Below are 12148 nucleotides of genomic sequence, written 5' to 3'. Positions count from 1 at the left end.
TCAAATTCTTCTGAAACTCCCTGAAGTCTTCCATCCATCACAAGGCTATGGACGTGGAGGTCTTTCCAGATAGATTTAACCATTCTCAAGGGTTCAAGTAAAACCTGGCATCTCCTGTATCGCTGAAGGAGTGTCTTGGAAATTAAGTGCAAGGCACATGTGTGGTGGTGAATTCCCAGGCACTTGAAAGTGACAGAAAGCCTAATCCCTACAATTGTCAGCCTTCTTGGAAATTATGCAGCCCACAAGCATATACTATTTAAAAAATAAATAAAGGACAACAGAAACACACACACCCCTGCCCCACCCAGTAATGACTTGAGTGGGTAGGAAGTGATGACCTTCCTTGCCTCAAATGGAGCTTTGTCTTTGGAGGGTGGGGAGATAGAATGTGAAGTGACGAGGTTCCATGACTGACTTACATGCTTCAAAAATAATATAGAATATATTCACAAGTCAGATGCCTTGTCTTCCTGTTTGCAGACAACTGAGACCCTGGTTCAATTCCTGGGTCGGGAAGATTTGCTGGAGAAGGGATAGGCTACCCACTCCAGTATTCTTGGGCTTCCCTTGTGGCTCAGCTGGTAAAGAATCCACCTGCAATGCAGGAGACTTGGGTTCAGTCCCTGGGTTGGGAAGATCCCCTGGAGAAGGGAAAGGCTACCCACTCCAGTATTCTGGCCTGAAGAATTCCATGGACTATATAGTCCATGGGGTTGCAGAGTCAGACATGACTGAGCCACTTTCAGCCCCCTTGCTAAAAACCCACTTACGTGCTTAATGTTCTTTTTCTTTGACCCGCACCATTAACACTGCCCTCAAAATCTAACCCCCCTATAGGATATTCCGTCACATGGACTAGGTTCCTGGGAAGCTGGAAATCATGATTCTTTAACTTTTTAAACTGCCAGAATAGGAGGGAGAGAGAAAACATTCTTACCCATTTGATACCAGAACACCAGTATGAACAGAATCTGGAACCCAGTTCAAGGATGACCTGCAGCCATTCGTGTTCACAGGATTTGACAGCTGGAAATCCAAGGTTACCCAAGGTTGCAAGGTTACCATTATGAAGAAATGGCTTGAAGGACTCTGGGTTCTCTCTTCAAGTGTTGTGGTGTCTCCACAAAGAAGACTTCATATGGATTGGGGTGGACCAGAAAGCATCTAAACACCCAGAAAAGGACATAATCAAAGCTGATCTTTTTATACTGTAGTACTTTGTTGTTAAATAACCCCAATATTGTATTTGCATTTATCTTTTGTTCATCTGCTTTCACTTACAAACAGTATTATGTAATAGAGGAAAATGGAAAATGCAAATGAGTTCAACTTTATTTTATACATTGTATATATGTACACCTGAACCATTCATCTGGGTTTTGTTAAAGAGATAGTCACAAAGGGCTTATGCAAATAATTTTGAATTGATAATTAGAAAACTGAATAAGCAATCCTGTGATCTACCAATTTGTTTTATCTCAGTCAGGATTATGAATCAAGAATTACTGTGTATTTCAGTCATTTTGATTTGAAGTAACTCTAAATATAAAATGATTACATGTAATGATGTCTCCCAGCCCTTCCATGTGGATATTTTTTAAGTGGACTTGTATGCTAATAATTCTAGACCAAAGTAAATATGGCAGAATATTTATACATGAAAAAATAATTTTGCAAATATTTTCTATAATTGTATTATTCGTTTAAAATGTTGATAGCTTGTGTTAGTTTCAGGGAGGGGTGTATATTTTGATAAAAAATACTTGACTTTGTAATTCTGTATATTCTATACAATTTATAGCAGAGCCGTTTTAAGACAGCCTTGTCACATTTTTTGTTAATTGTGAAAATTTTATTCGAAGTGATGTTTATGCATTGAGTACATAACGACCAACTAGAGTTAAAGTAAGTGTGAACAGTGAAACATACTGTATGCTGTACAAGATATATTGTAATTTGCTGTTTTAGCATCTGTATTTTGGTTAGAAGATATTATTAAATGCAGATGTTAAGGGTTGGAAAAGTCTAATTTTATTTTTAGAACTAATGGATATAAATTTGTTTTTGCTTGATTAAAATAGCTTATTCTTATGTTGTCTCTTTTTAAACATTTTAGTGTTAATTCTTTTGTGTAGCCAAGCTGCAATTTCATTTGTATGAGTCACAGCGTTGTTTCACATATGATTCATTCAGTATATTTCTGTTTCCTCACTTGTTTACATTCCATGGTACCTGCTTACATGCTTAGGACTCAAATGGAATATGACATTAAAAAAAAGCAGAATAAAAAAGACTGAAATCTTGTTATCATTTAGTGCTTTGGATAGGCCTGATATTATGATAAACCTGAGTGTTGGAAGTATTCTGCTCCAGTCATCCACAGAAAACAGATTTCACGTATTAACTACCAGGTATTTGGCAACGTTCTTGCCACGATCTATCTCATTCAGTCCTTTCCCAACGACCCTAGGAAACAGACTTCTTTATCTGCATTTTATAAGTGACTTTGAGAAGATCCCACAGCCAGCCAGCTAGGATCCCAACCCTTGGCTGCCTGACTCGAAAGCCCACGCTTTTGTTCCTTCTCTGCATCTTAGAGGGAAATGCTTAATGTAAACTGAACAGGGAGTGAGGAAGAGACCTGACCGAGTAGTGCAGCTTGTGATGGTAGCTGTCACATCCTCAGCTGTAGGGAGGCCTTAGTAGGGTCAGCTCCCCGGACTCAACTCTGATTTTCTTACTGAGGCCTCAATACTTTGGGCATTTGGTCGCTCTTATGTTTGAGGATATTGCTCTGTGAAGCCAGTTTGTAAAAGTTTGTAAACGTTTTTTAATGTGGAGTGAAATTATGATTTAATGCTATTGTAAACTAGGCATTTTTCACATAAAGAAAAAAAATCTGTCCTGTCATCGCAGATCATACTCCCAAACTTAGCTGCTGCTGCTGCTGCTGCCAAGTCACTTCAGTTGTGTCCGACGCTGTTCGACCCCAGGCTCCCCCGTCCCTGGGATTCTCTGGGCAAGAACACTGGAGTGGGTTGCCATTTCCTTCTCCAATGCATGAAAGTGAAAAGGGAAAGTGAAGTCGGTCAGTCATGTCCGACTCCTAGCGACCCCATGGACTGCAGCCCACAAGGTTCCTCCATCCATGGGATGTTCCAGGCAAGAGTATGGGAGCGGGTTGCCATTACCTTCTCCGTCAACCTTAGCTACTTATCTGCAAATACAGGCAATTAGTCACAATGGGTAATGTGACAGGAGAGACAGAGGCTCAGGCAATACAACCCATCAGCAGCACAGGGAAAACAGCTCAAGTGTCCAGCCCTGATTGCTGGTCCACAGCATCAATTTTGTATTTGAAGGGCAACCCAAACCAAATTCTCCAAAAATTCTATAACTACTGTCTGCTTAAAGGAACTTAATTATCTATCAAAACAGCAGAATTAATATTGAAAGTATTTGTAACAGTTGAGAAACTAGATTAAAACCATAAAAACAAATCACACAAAGCAGTCCTGTTTGTACATATTCTTTCTAAGATTTTTCTTGATGTGTATCATTTAAAAAAAATCTTTATTGAATTTGTTACAGTACTGCTTCTGTTTTATGTTTTGGGTAGTTTTTTTTTGTTTGTTTTTGCACTGAGACATGTGAGATCTTAGCTCCCCAACCAGGGATCGAACTCACCTGCCCTGCTTTGGAAGTGAAGTCTTACCACTGGACTGCTAAGGAAGCCCCTGTACATATCCTTTCAATGACTTCAGGTCTTTTTATCCTTACTGCTCACTTTCCTCTTTCTTACCCCTGACTGATTGATTTTGCTCCACTCCCTGTTTCCATCTATTCCTCTTTGTGAGGACAACAGTTCTTCCCATTTCAAGTTCTTTGTATCTGAGAACTCCTCAACTCACACCTGCATTGTGGCCTCTGTTAATCTAACCTCCCTTAGCCCCTCCTTTTCTTCTTCCCTCCCCATTTTGCACCCTTTGACCCTGAATATTCAAGCAAGTGAGCAGGCGAGTTGAGTTGGTGTGCAATTTTTAAAACTAAACACTCCAAATTTAGATTTGGAAAAACTGTTTATAGCAGAAATGAGATTACGTTTTTATTATTTCCTTCTTGACATCTGAGATACCAACTAATTCTATTTAGTATGTTTTACTGAGAAGTCAAGTGCATCTTTTTCAATAGTTTTTAAGGTGATGACTTTCTGTGTAATTATATGTTCAGTCATGTCCAACTGTGGCCCCATGAACTGTAGCCCACCAGGCTCCTCTGTCCATGGAATTTTCCAGGCAAGAATATTGAAGTGAATTGCCATTTCCTTCTCCAGGGTATCTTCCCAAGCCAGGGATCAAACCTACATCTCCAGCATTGGCAAGATTCTTTACCACTAGCACCACCTGGGAATCATAGGAGTATTTTATTCCAGTTACCAGACACTTTGTTATATTTAAAAGCTGTAAAGAAGAATTTTATGAAAATTTTTATTTCATTTATTCAAAATATGTTTAATTTTCAGTATCCGGCATTTTGTCAAGGTTATGGCTACAGAGATATAAGAGGTAACTTGTGACTTCAAGGAATTTGAGTCCAGGAAAGAAGGCAATAGATGATTACAAAATAAGCCCTGAGCTCCTAGGGACTCAGAGCTAAAGCAGGGAGCATTGGCACTGAGCTGGGGCTTACAGAGGCTGGGCTTCCTAGTGTGGGCAGGTCCAAGTAGAATTGATTAAAAAGAGCTAGGAGTGAATGTATTTTGCCCCCAAAGCCTGGGGTTTGTGGTGGTGAGTCAGGAGAGGTGTGCTAAGGGCACATCACTAAGGGCCTCATGGGTCTGGCCAAAGAGTGGTTTGTTGTTTTTTTTTTCCTATCTGAAAGCAGAAGGGCCATGGTGGGGGTTGGAGGAGGCCATGAGGGGCTGAGTGCTAGGAGATGAGGTCAGAGAGATGAATCACAGGTCCAAGCAAGCTGAGAAGCCATTGCAGGGCTTAAGCAGAGAGGAAACCATCTGATATGTTTAAAGGCTCACCCTCCCTGCAGTACAGTGAACAGACCACAGGACGGGATGGGGGTGGGGAAATCAGATGAGAAGCTGAGACAGCAGCATACAGGAGAGAGAACAGTCGGCTGGACAAAAATGGGAGCGATGAAAACAGACAAGATCACATTCTGGATAGGCAGTTTTAATCTTTAAAAAATTTCAAACATGCAGAAGTAGAATAGTGTGGTGGACTCCAGTGTATCTACCCATCATCCAGCTCCAACAATCTACCAGTCATAGCCAATTTTGTTCTACCTATACCCTCACCTACTTCCCCTCTGTACTGTATTGTTTTGAAGCATATCTCAGACATCATACTATTTTGTCTATAAATATTTCAGAATACATCTTGTTTTTAAAAAATAAGCATTTCTAATATAACCATACCATTATCACACCTTCAAAAATAATATTCCTTAATATTATCAAATTCATTCATTAAAATTTTGGATTATTTTGTAATTGTCATAATCGTTTTTACAATTTGAATCAGCATCCAAATAAGGTCCCACACTACAATTGGTTGATATAGCTAAGTATCTTTTAATCTTTGGTTCCCCCATCCCTTTTTCCCCCTTTGCAATTTATTTATTTTTAATATTTATTTGGCTGCACTGGGTCTTAGTTGTGGTACTCGGGCTTAGTTGCTTTGCAGCATCTGGGATCCTAGTTCCCCAACCAGGGATGAAACCTGAGTTGCCTGCATTGCAAGGTGAATTCTCAACCACTTTCTGGAAAGTCCCTGAAATTTATTTTTGAGGAAATCAGATCCTAAAGAGTTTCTCACTACCTGTGAAGCAGCAAGACAACTTCCTAGGGTGTGTTACATTCTTCCATCAGGAGGTTTGTATGGTCCAGCTGAGCTTAGGGATGTACTGAAGATAGGATTTGCAGGAGATTTAAGTCCTAGTGGATGAGGAAAACAGAACAGTCAAGAATGACTCTGAGCTTTGGGCCTGAGCAATTGGAAGGCTGGAGTTGCCAATAGACAACTAGATACACAGATCAGAAGTTCATAACAGAGGACAGTCTTCAGGTATGCATCTGCAAGTTATGTTTCATTCATTCAAAACATATTTCAGCCAAGTAATGGGAATCCAAGAGTGGGTGAAACCAATGGCCCCTGGAGTTTGTGATCTAGTGAAAAACATAATACACTAAATAATTGCAACTGCAGTAAGTGCTATGAAGAATAGATAACATAGTGTTATGGGGATATTTAATGGGGGGACCTAACCAAGTATGGAGTTCAAGAGAAGACATCCTTGAGGAAGTAATTTCTGAGCTGAGGCCTAAGGGATGAATGCGAGTTGAAATGGGAGAGAGTTTCCAGGTGGAATACAATACAAAAGTCTGCTTCTAGAGCGAACAGGGTGCCCTGGAGCCAGTGGTGGCCAGAAGACAAGAGCGATGGATCTGAGATGAGACTGGAGGACCTAAGCCATGCCATGTGGACCTCCCAGGTCACACTAAGGACTTTGCTCTTACACTCAGATCAGTGGGAAACCACTGCTCTATTTCCAGCAGATTGGGACAAAAGGAGGTATGGTCATCAGTTTTGCATTGTGAAAAAGTCACTGTCACTGAAATGTAAGAGCACAAACTGAAGAAGGGTAGGAAGCAGGAATAGAGCAGTTAGGAAGCTATTGCTGTGGTCCAAGCTGGAGATGATGGCATGGGTTACATACAGAGAGTAAAGATAGAAAAGGGGAGGATTTGAGAGCTATTGAGGGACTTCCCTCGTGGCTCAGGTGGTAAAGAATCTGCCTGCAATGCAGGAAACCCAGGTTCGATCCCTGGGTTGGGACGATCCTGAGGAGAAGGGAGTGGCTACCCACTCCAGTATTCTTGCCTGGGAAATCCCATGGCCTGAGGAGCCTGGCAGGCTACAGTCCATGGGGTTGCAAAGAACTGGACACAAATGAGCAACTAACACTTGCATTTAGGTGACAGAATCAGCAGGACTTGTTGGACTGGTCTGGGAAGGAGGACTAAGAAGGGGTAAGGCTAACCTTTTGAATTCATAATTGTAGAAACTATGGGAATATAAGACATCCTCTATAAAGCTTCCATGGGAAAAGACAGAATCTCAGAAAACACCAATATTTGAAAGATGAGTTAAGTAAGAGCCTATTAAAAGAGGCTGAGGCAAAGATGGTGTCAGAGAAGTCAGAGGAAAACTGAGGGAGTGGCAGCTAGGAAGCCAGAGATGAAGAACCTCTAAGAAAGGAGAGCATGGTCAGTTGTGTCGAATGAATATAAAGCCAAGTAAGGAAAGTCTAGGAAGTGCCCTTTCACCCTCAGCAACAGGAAGGTGACTGGCAGGGATGTGCTGGTAAATGGTTAACCCCGGCTCTTTAATGGGGAAAGTGAAAGTGAAATCGCTCAGTCATGTCCGACTCTTTGCGACCCCACGGATGGTAGCCTACGAGGCTTCTCTGTCTATGGGATTTTCCTGGCAAGAATACTGGAGTGGGTTGCCATTTCCTTCTCCAGGAGATCTTCCCAACCCAGGGATTGAACCCAGGTCTCCCTCATTATAGGCAGATGCTTTACCGTCTGAGCTACCAGGATTTATAATATGTGTCAATTTCTGTGGTGTAAATCCATCCACAGTGGATGACTTTAAGCCACCAATACGATGTCACTGGTGGCAGGTATGAGCCTGCTCTGTCACTGGTAATCTTGACATGAGTGACTCCAGTGTGGTGGTCCAGGCAGGAATGAGGGGTGGATGCAGGAATGGGGGTGCAGACAGTGAGCGAGGCTCTTCTGTCAAGATGCTTAGCTCTGAAGGGGAGAAGACAGACAGGCAAAGGCAGCTCAGATGTGAAGGTTGAGATTCCACCTGAGTCGAACAGGATGAGGAGGCAAGGGAGCTGAAGAGACTGGTGAGAGACTGGTTATAGCTAAGAAGCATGCTGGCGGGTGTTATTTAATTGATGTCGTGTTTGACTCTTTTGGGACCCCATGGATGACAGCATGCTATGGGATTTCCCAGGCAAGAATACCGGAATGGCAAGAATGACATTTCCTTCTCCAGGGCATCTTCCCAACCCAGGGATCAAACCAGCAAATCCTGCATTAGCGGGTGGATTCTTTAACACTGAGCCACCAGGGAAGCCTAAGAACTGTGGAGCCGGGATTTAATTTAAAGAAATATAGACCTCAGTGTCTGATACACACAAATGAAGGTTCAGACATGAGGGGTCTCAGGAAAGCTTAAAGAATCTATGCTCTACTTAGTGAGTGCTTAGACTTGTAAGTTTCCAGGTTCTAATATTTTTCCAGGTGTTTTCTCTGTTTTTTTCACTGCTGTGTCTCCAGTGCTTCGGACATGGTCTAAGAGAGTAGGTCTTTTTTTTAAAGCAATTTTTTGATGTTATTTTAAGTCTTTATTGAATTTGTTACAACACTGTTTCTGCTTTATGTTTTGGTTTTTTGACTGTGAGGCATGTGAGATCTTAGCTCCCCAACAGGGATTGAAACTTCTCCTCTCTGCAACCAAAGGTAAAGTCTTAACCACTGGACTGCCACAAAGAACTCCCAAGAGTAGATCTTAAACGTTCTCATCATGAGAAAAAAAAATTAACTGTGTATGGTGATGAATGGTAGCTAGATTTATTGTGATGATCATTTTGCAGTATGCACTGCTGGGCGCAGGACAGGCCATCCCAAAATAAGCCACAATGGCATGTTGATTATTCTGAATTAAAGTTACTTAAGAAACAGCCAAAGCAAGTGGGACATGCTGACCTTCTCCTCTGTCTCCCTGGAAGCAGGAAATAAATCTCTCAAGTGAGAGGTGCACCCCCTGTGTCTGGAAGTAAAAGGACAGCCTTATTGCCGGAGACAGGGAACTCCATCCTTGAAGCCTGTGTATAAGCAAACCTTGTCACTTCTTAAATTCCCTTCTCCAAGCTCAAACTCCATTTAGATTCTTCACTAACTGAGAACCCAAAGCCCAGGTTTCTTTGTCCTGTATGTAAAAAGTATAAAAGCTGCCCATTTTGGCCACTTCTTCGGTCCTATTTCTATGAGGCCTCCGTGCCCATGAATTGAAATCTGTTTCTTTCTCTCCTATTAATCTTTCTTAGGTCAATTTTATTATCAGTCCCGCCACCAGAACTCAAGAGAGGTGGCGGGGGCGCGGCAGGGGGGCGGGGCGGATTTTCCCCTTCCTAATAATATAAATATCTAATCATTAGGTTGTACACCTGAAATTAGTACAATGTTGTACCTCAGTTTAAAATAGAAGGGGACAGTTAGTCACTCAGTCATGTCTGACTCTTTGTGACCCCGTAAACTGTAGCCCGTCAGGCTCCTCTGTCCATGGAATTCTCCAGGGAAGAATACTGGAGTGGGTTGCCATTTCCTCCTCCAGGGGATTTTCCCGACCCAGGGATGGAACCTGGGTCTCCTGCATTACATGCAAATTGTTTACCATCTGAACCACCAGGGAAGCCCTAAATTAAGGAAGCCATGGGAACCACTAGCTGAAGATGATAAAATAAGTTAATTTTTAAAAAGAACAGAAGTGAAGTGAAGTGAAGTCGCTCAGTTGTGTCCAACTCTTTGCGATCCCATGGACTGTAGTCTACCAGGCTCCTCCATCCATGGGATTTTCCAGGCAAGAGTACTGGAGTGGGTTGCCATTTCCTTCTCCAGGGGATCTTCCTGACCCAGGGATCAAACCCAGGTCTCCTGCATTGCAGGCAGACGCTTTACCCTCTGAGCCACCAGGGTTTGTAGCAAATAGCAATATTTAATAAATATTTGTTGAACAACAGCAAAAAATCTATGTTCTTCAAAACTCTTTCACAACCATGTTCATATCTGTTCTCCTATCAGTCCTACTGTGGTAGCTGTGATCACTGTCTTCATTTAAAAGCTGTGGCCGTGGAGGCATAGGGAAAGCCAGCGATTAGTTCAGGCTCAGGATGACAGGACAAACACTGAGGTTTTAGGATACTGTTTACACCATCAACAGACTTTACACTGACTAAGGTATTTTTTGGAAGACCAAGGACTGGAATGGTAACTATTGTGCTTTCCTCAAAATGGTGTTTATTAGCATGAGACTATAATACATTTCTTTAGGGTCCTATGTCATTCACTTTTTCATTCAGTATGTTCTTATATGGCAATTAGTGTTGCCAGGCACTATTCTGAGCCTCTAACATATTAACTCATCTAATCCTAATATCCCAGAGAAGGCAATGGCACCCCACTCCAGTACTCTTGCCTGGAAAATCCCATGGACAGAGGATCCTGGTAGGCTTCGGTCCATGGGGTAGTGAAGAGTTGGACACGACTGAGCGACTTCCCTTTCACTTTTCACTTTCATGCATTGGAGAAGGAAATGGCAACCCACCAGTGTTCTTGCCTGGAGAATCCCAGGGATGGGGGAGCCACATCACTCTGGGAGTCACACAGAGTCAGACACGACTGAAGTGACTTAGCAGCAGCAGCAGCAGTCCTAATATCCATCCTGTGAGGTAGATACAAATTGTCATTATCTCCATTAATGTTTAGTGTAGTCACGTTTCGCTGCACAGTGCCACCAAACTTAGTGGCTTAAAACAACCATTCACTATAGCCAATGGAAACAACCCAAATGCCCATCAACAGCTGAACAAATAAAGAACATGTGGTACATATACAATGGCGTATTACTCAGCCATAAAAAAGGATGAAATTTGGCCATTTGCAGCACCATGGATGGACCTAGAGATTATCATCCTAAGTGAAGTAGGTCAGACAGAGAAAGACAAATATTATATGATATCACTCACATGTGGACTCTAAAAAATAGTAAACAAAACTATATACAAAATAGAAACAGATTCACACAGAAAACAAACCTGTGGTTCCCAAAGGGGAAAGGAAGGGATAAATTAGGAGTACGGGATTAATAGATACGAACTACTATATATAAGGGGTTTCCAAGGTGGCACTAGTGGTAAAGAACCTGCCTGCAGATGCAGGAGACACGAGACACAGGTTTGATCTCTGCATCAGGAAGATCTCCTCAAGGAGGGCATGGCAACCCGCTCCAGTATTCCTGCCTGGAGAATCGCATGGACAGAGGAGCCTGGAGGGCTCCATAAGGTCACAGAGTCAGACGAGACTTAGCACGTGCACACACACTATATATAAAATAGATAAGCAACAAGGATTTATTATATAACACAGGGAATAATATTCAGTATCTTGCAATAACCTATAGTGGAAAGTAATCTAAAGAAATATAACTGAATCACTTTGCTGTATACCTGAAACTAACACAATATTGTAAATCAACTCTACTTCAATTTAAAAGACAACCACTTATTAATATTTAACATGTTCTGTAGTTTGACTGGGGTCAGCTGAACAGGCCTCCCATGCAGTTGTAATCAGATGGTGGTAGGGTGGAGTCAGCTAAGGGCTTGACCTCACTGGGCATCAAAGGAGTCACAGCCCAGCCCAGATCCAAGAGGGTGGAGGACTGGACTCCACGTCTCGATAGGGGAGTGGCAGTCACATACAGGGAGGGAAGGAATTGATGGCAGGTGTCTTTAGAGACAAGCTACTGTAAGGGGTCATTCCCAGTGAGAAAACCAAGGCACAGAGAAGTTAAATCACTTACTCAAGGTCGTACAGCTTACCAACTGTGGCGAGACAGAGTTAATCCCAGGCAGCTGAATTCCAGAGCCCGCTAGAAGAGGCAAAAAGGGCCCAAGAGCACAGCACAGCCTCTCTCAAAAAAAGCTGTGGTGGTCAAGAGCACAGAGTTATCCATGGTAGAACCAGAGAGTTCCTGGTGTTCTCTCTCAGGAATTTGGGAGAGAAGACATTCTAAAGATACTATGAATGGAAAGAAATGAGGAGAGTAAAAATTGGGTCAAATTTCAAGGCTTTCTTTATGTTGGGGGTGAAAATACAGTCTTGTGTGGCCCAAGGCAAATGGAAGATTTCGTACTTCTGCTTGTCTCCCTCCAATCAGGAAATGGAAATGTGTGTGTGTGTGTGTGTGTGTGTGTGTGTGTGTGTGTGGTGTTTTTTCCTATAAGTAGTTGAAATATAAAAATGTTAGATATCAAAAAAAATAAAAATAAA

The sequence above is a fragment of the Capricornis sumatraensis genome, chromosome 1 (assembly GCF_032405125.1).
Source record: "Capricornis sumatraensis isolate serow.1 chromosome 1, serow.2, whole genome shotgun sequence".
NCBI lineage: Eukaryota > Metazoa > Chordata > Mammalia > Artiodactyla > Bovidae > Capricornis > Capricornis sumatraensis.
The sequence above is the reverse complement of the archived record's forward strand: the minus strand, read 5'-3'. Positions refer to the sequence as shown.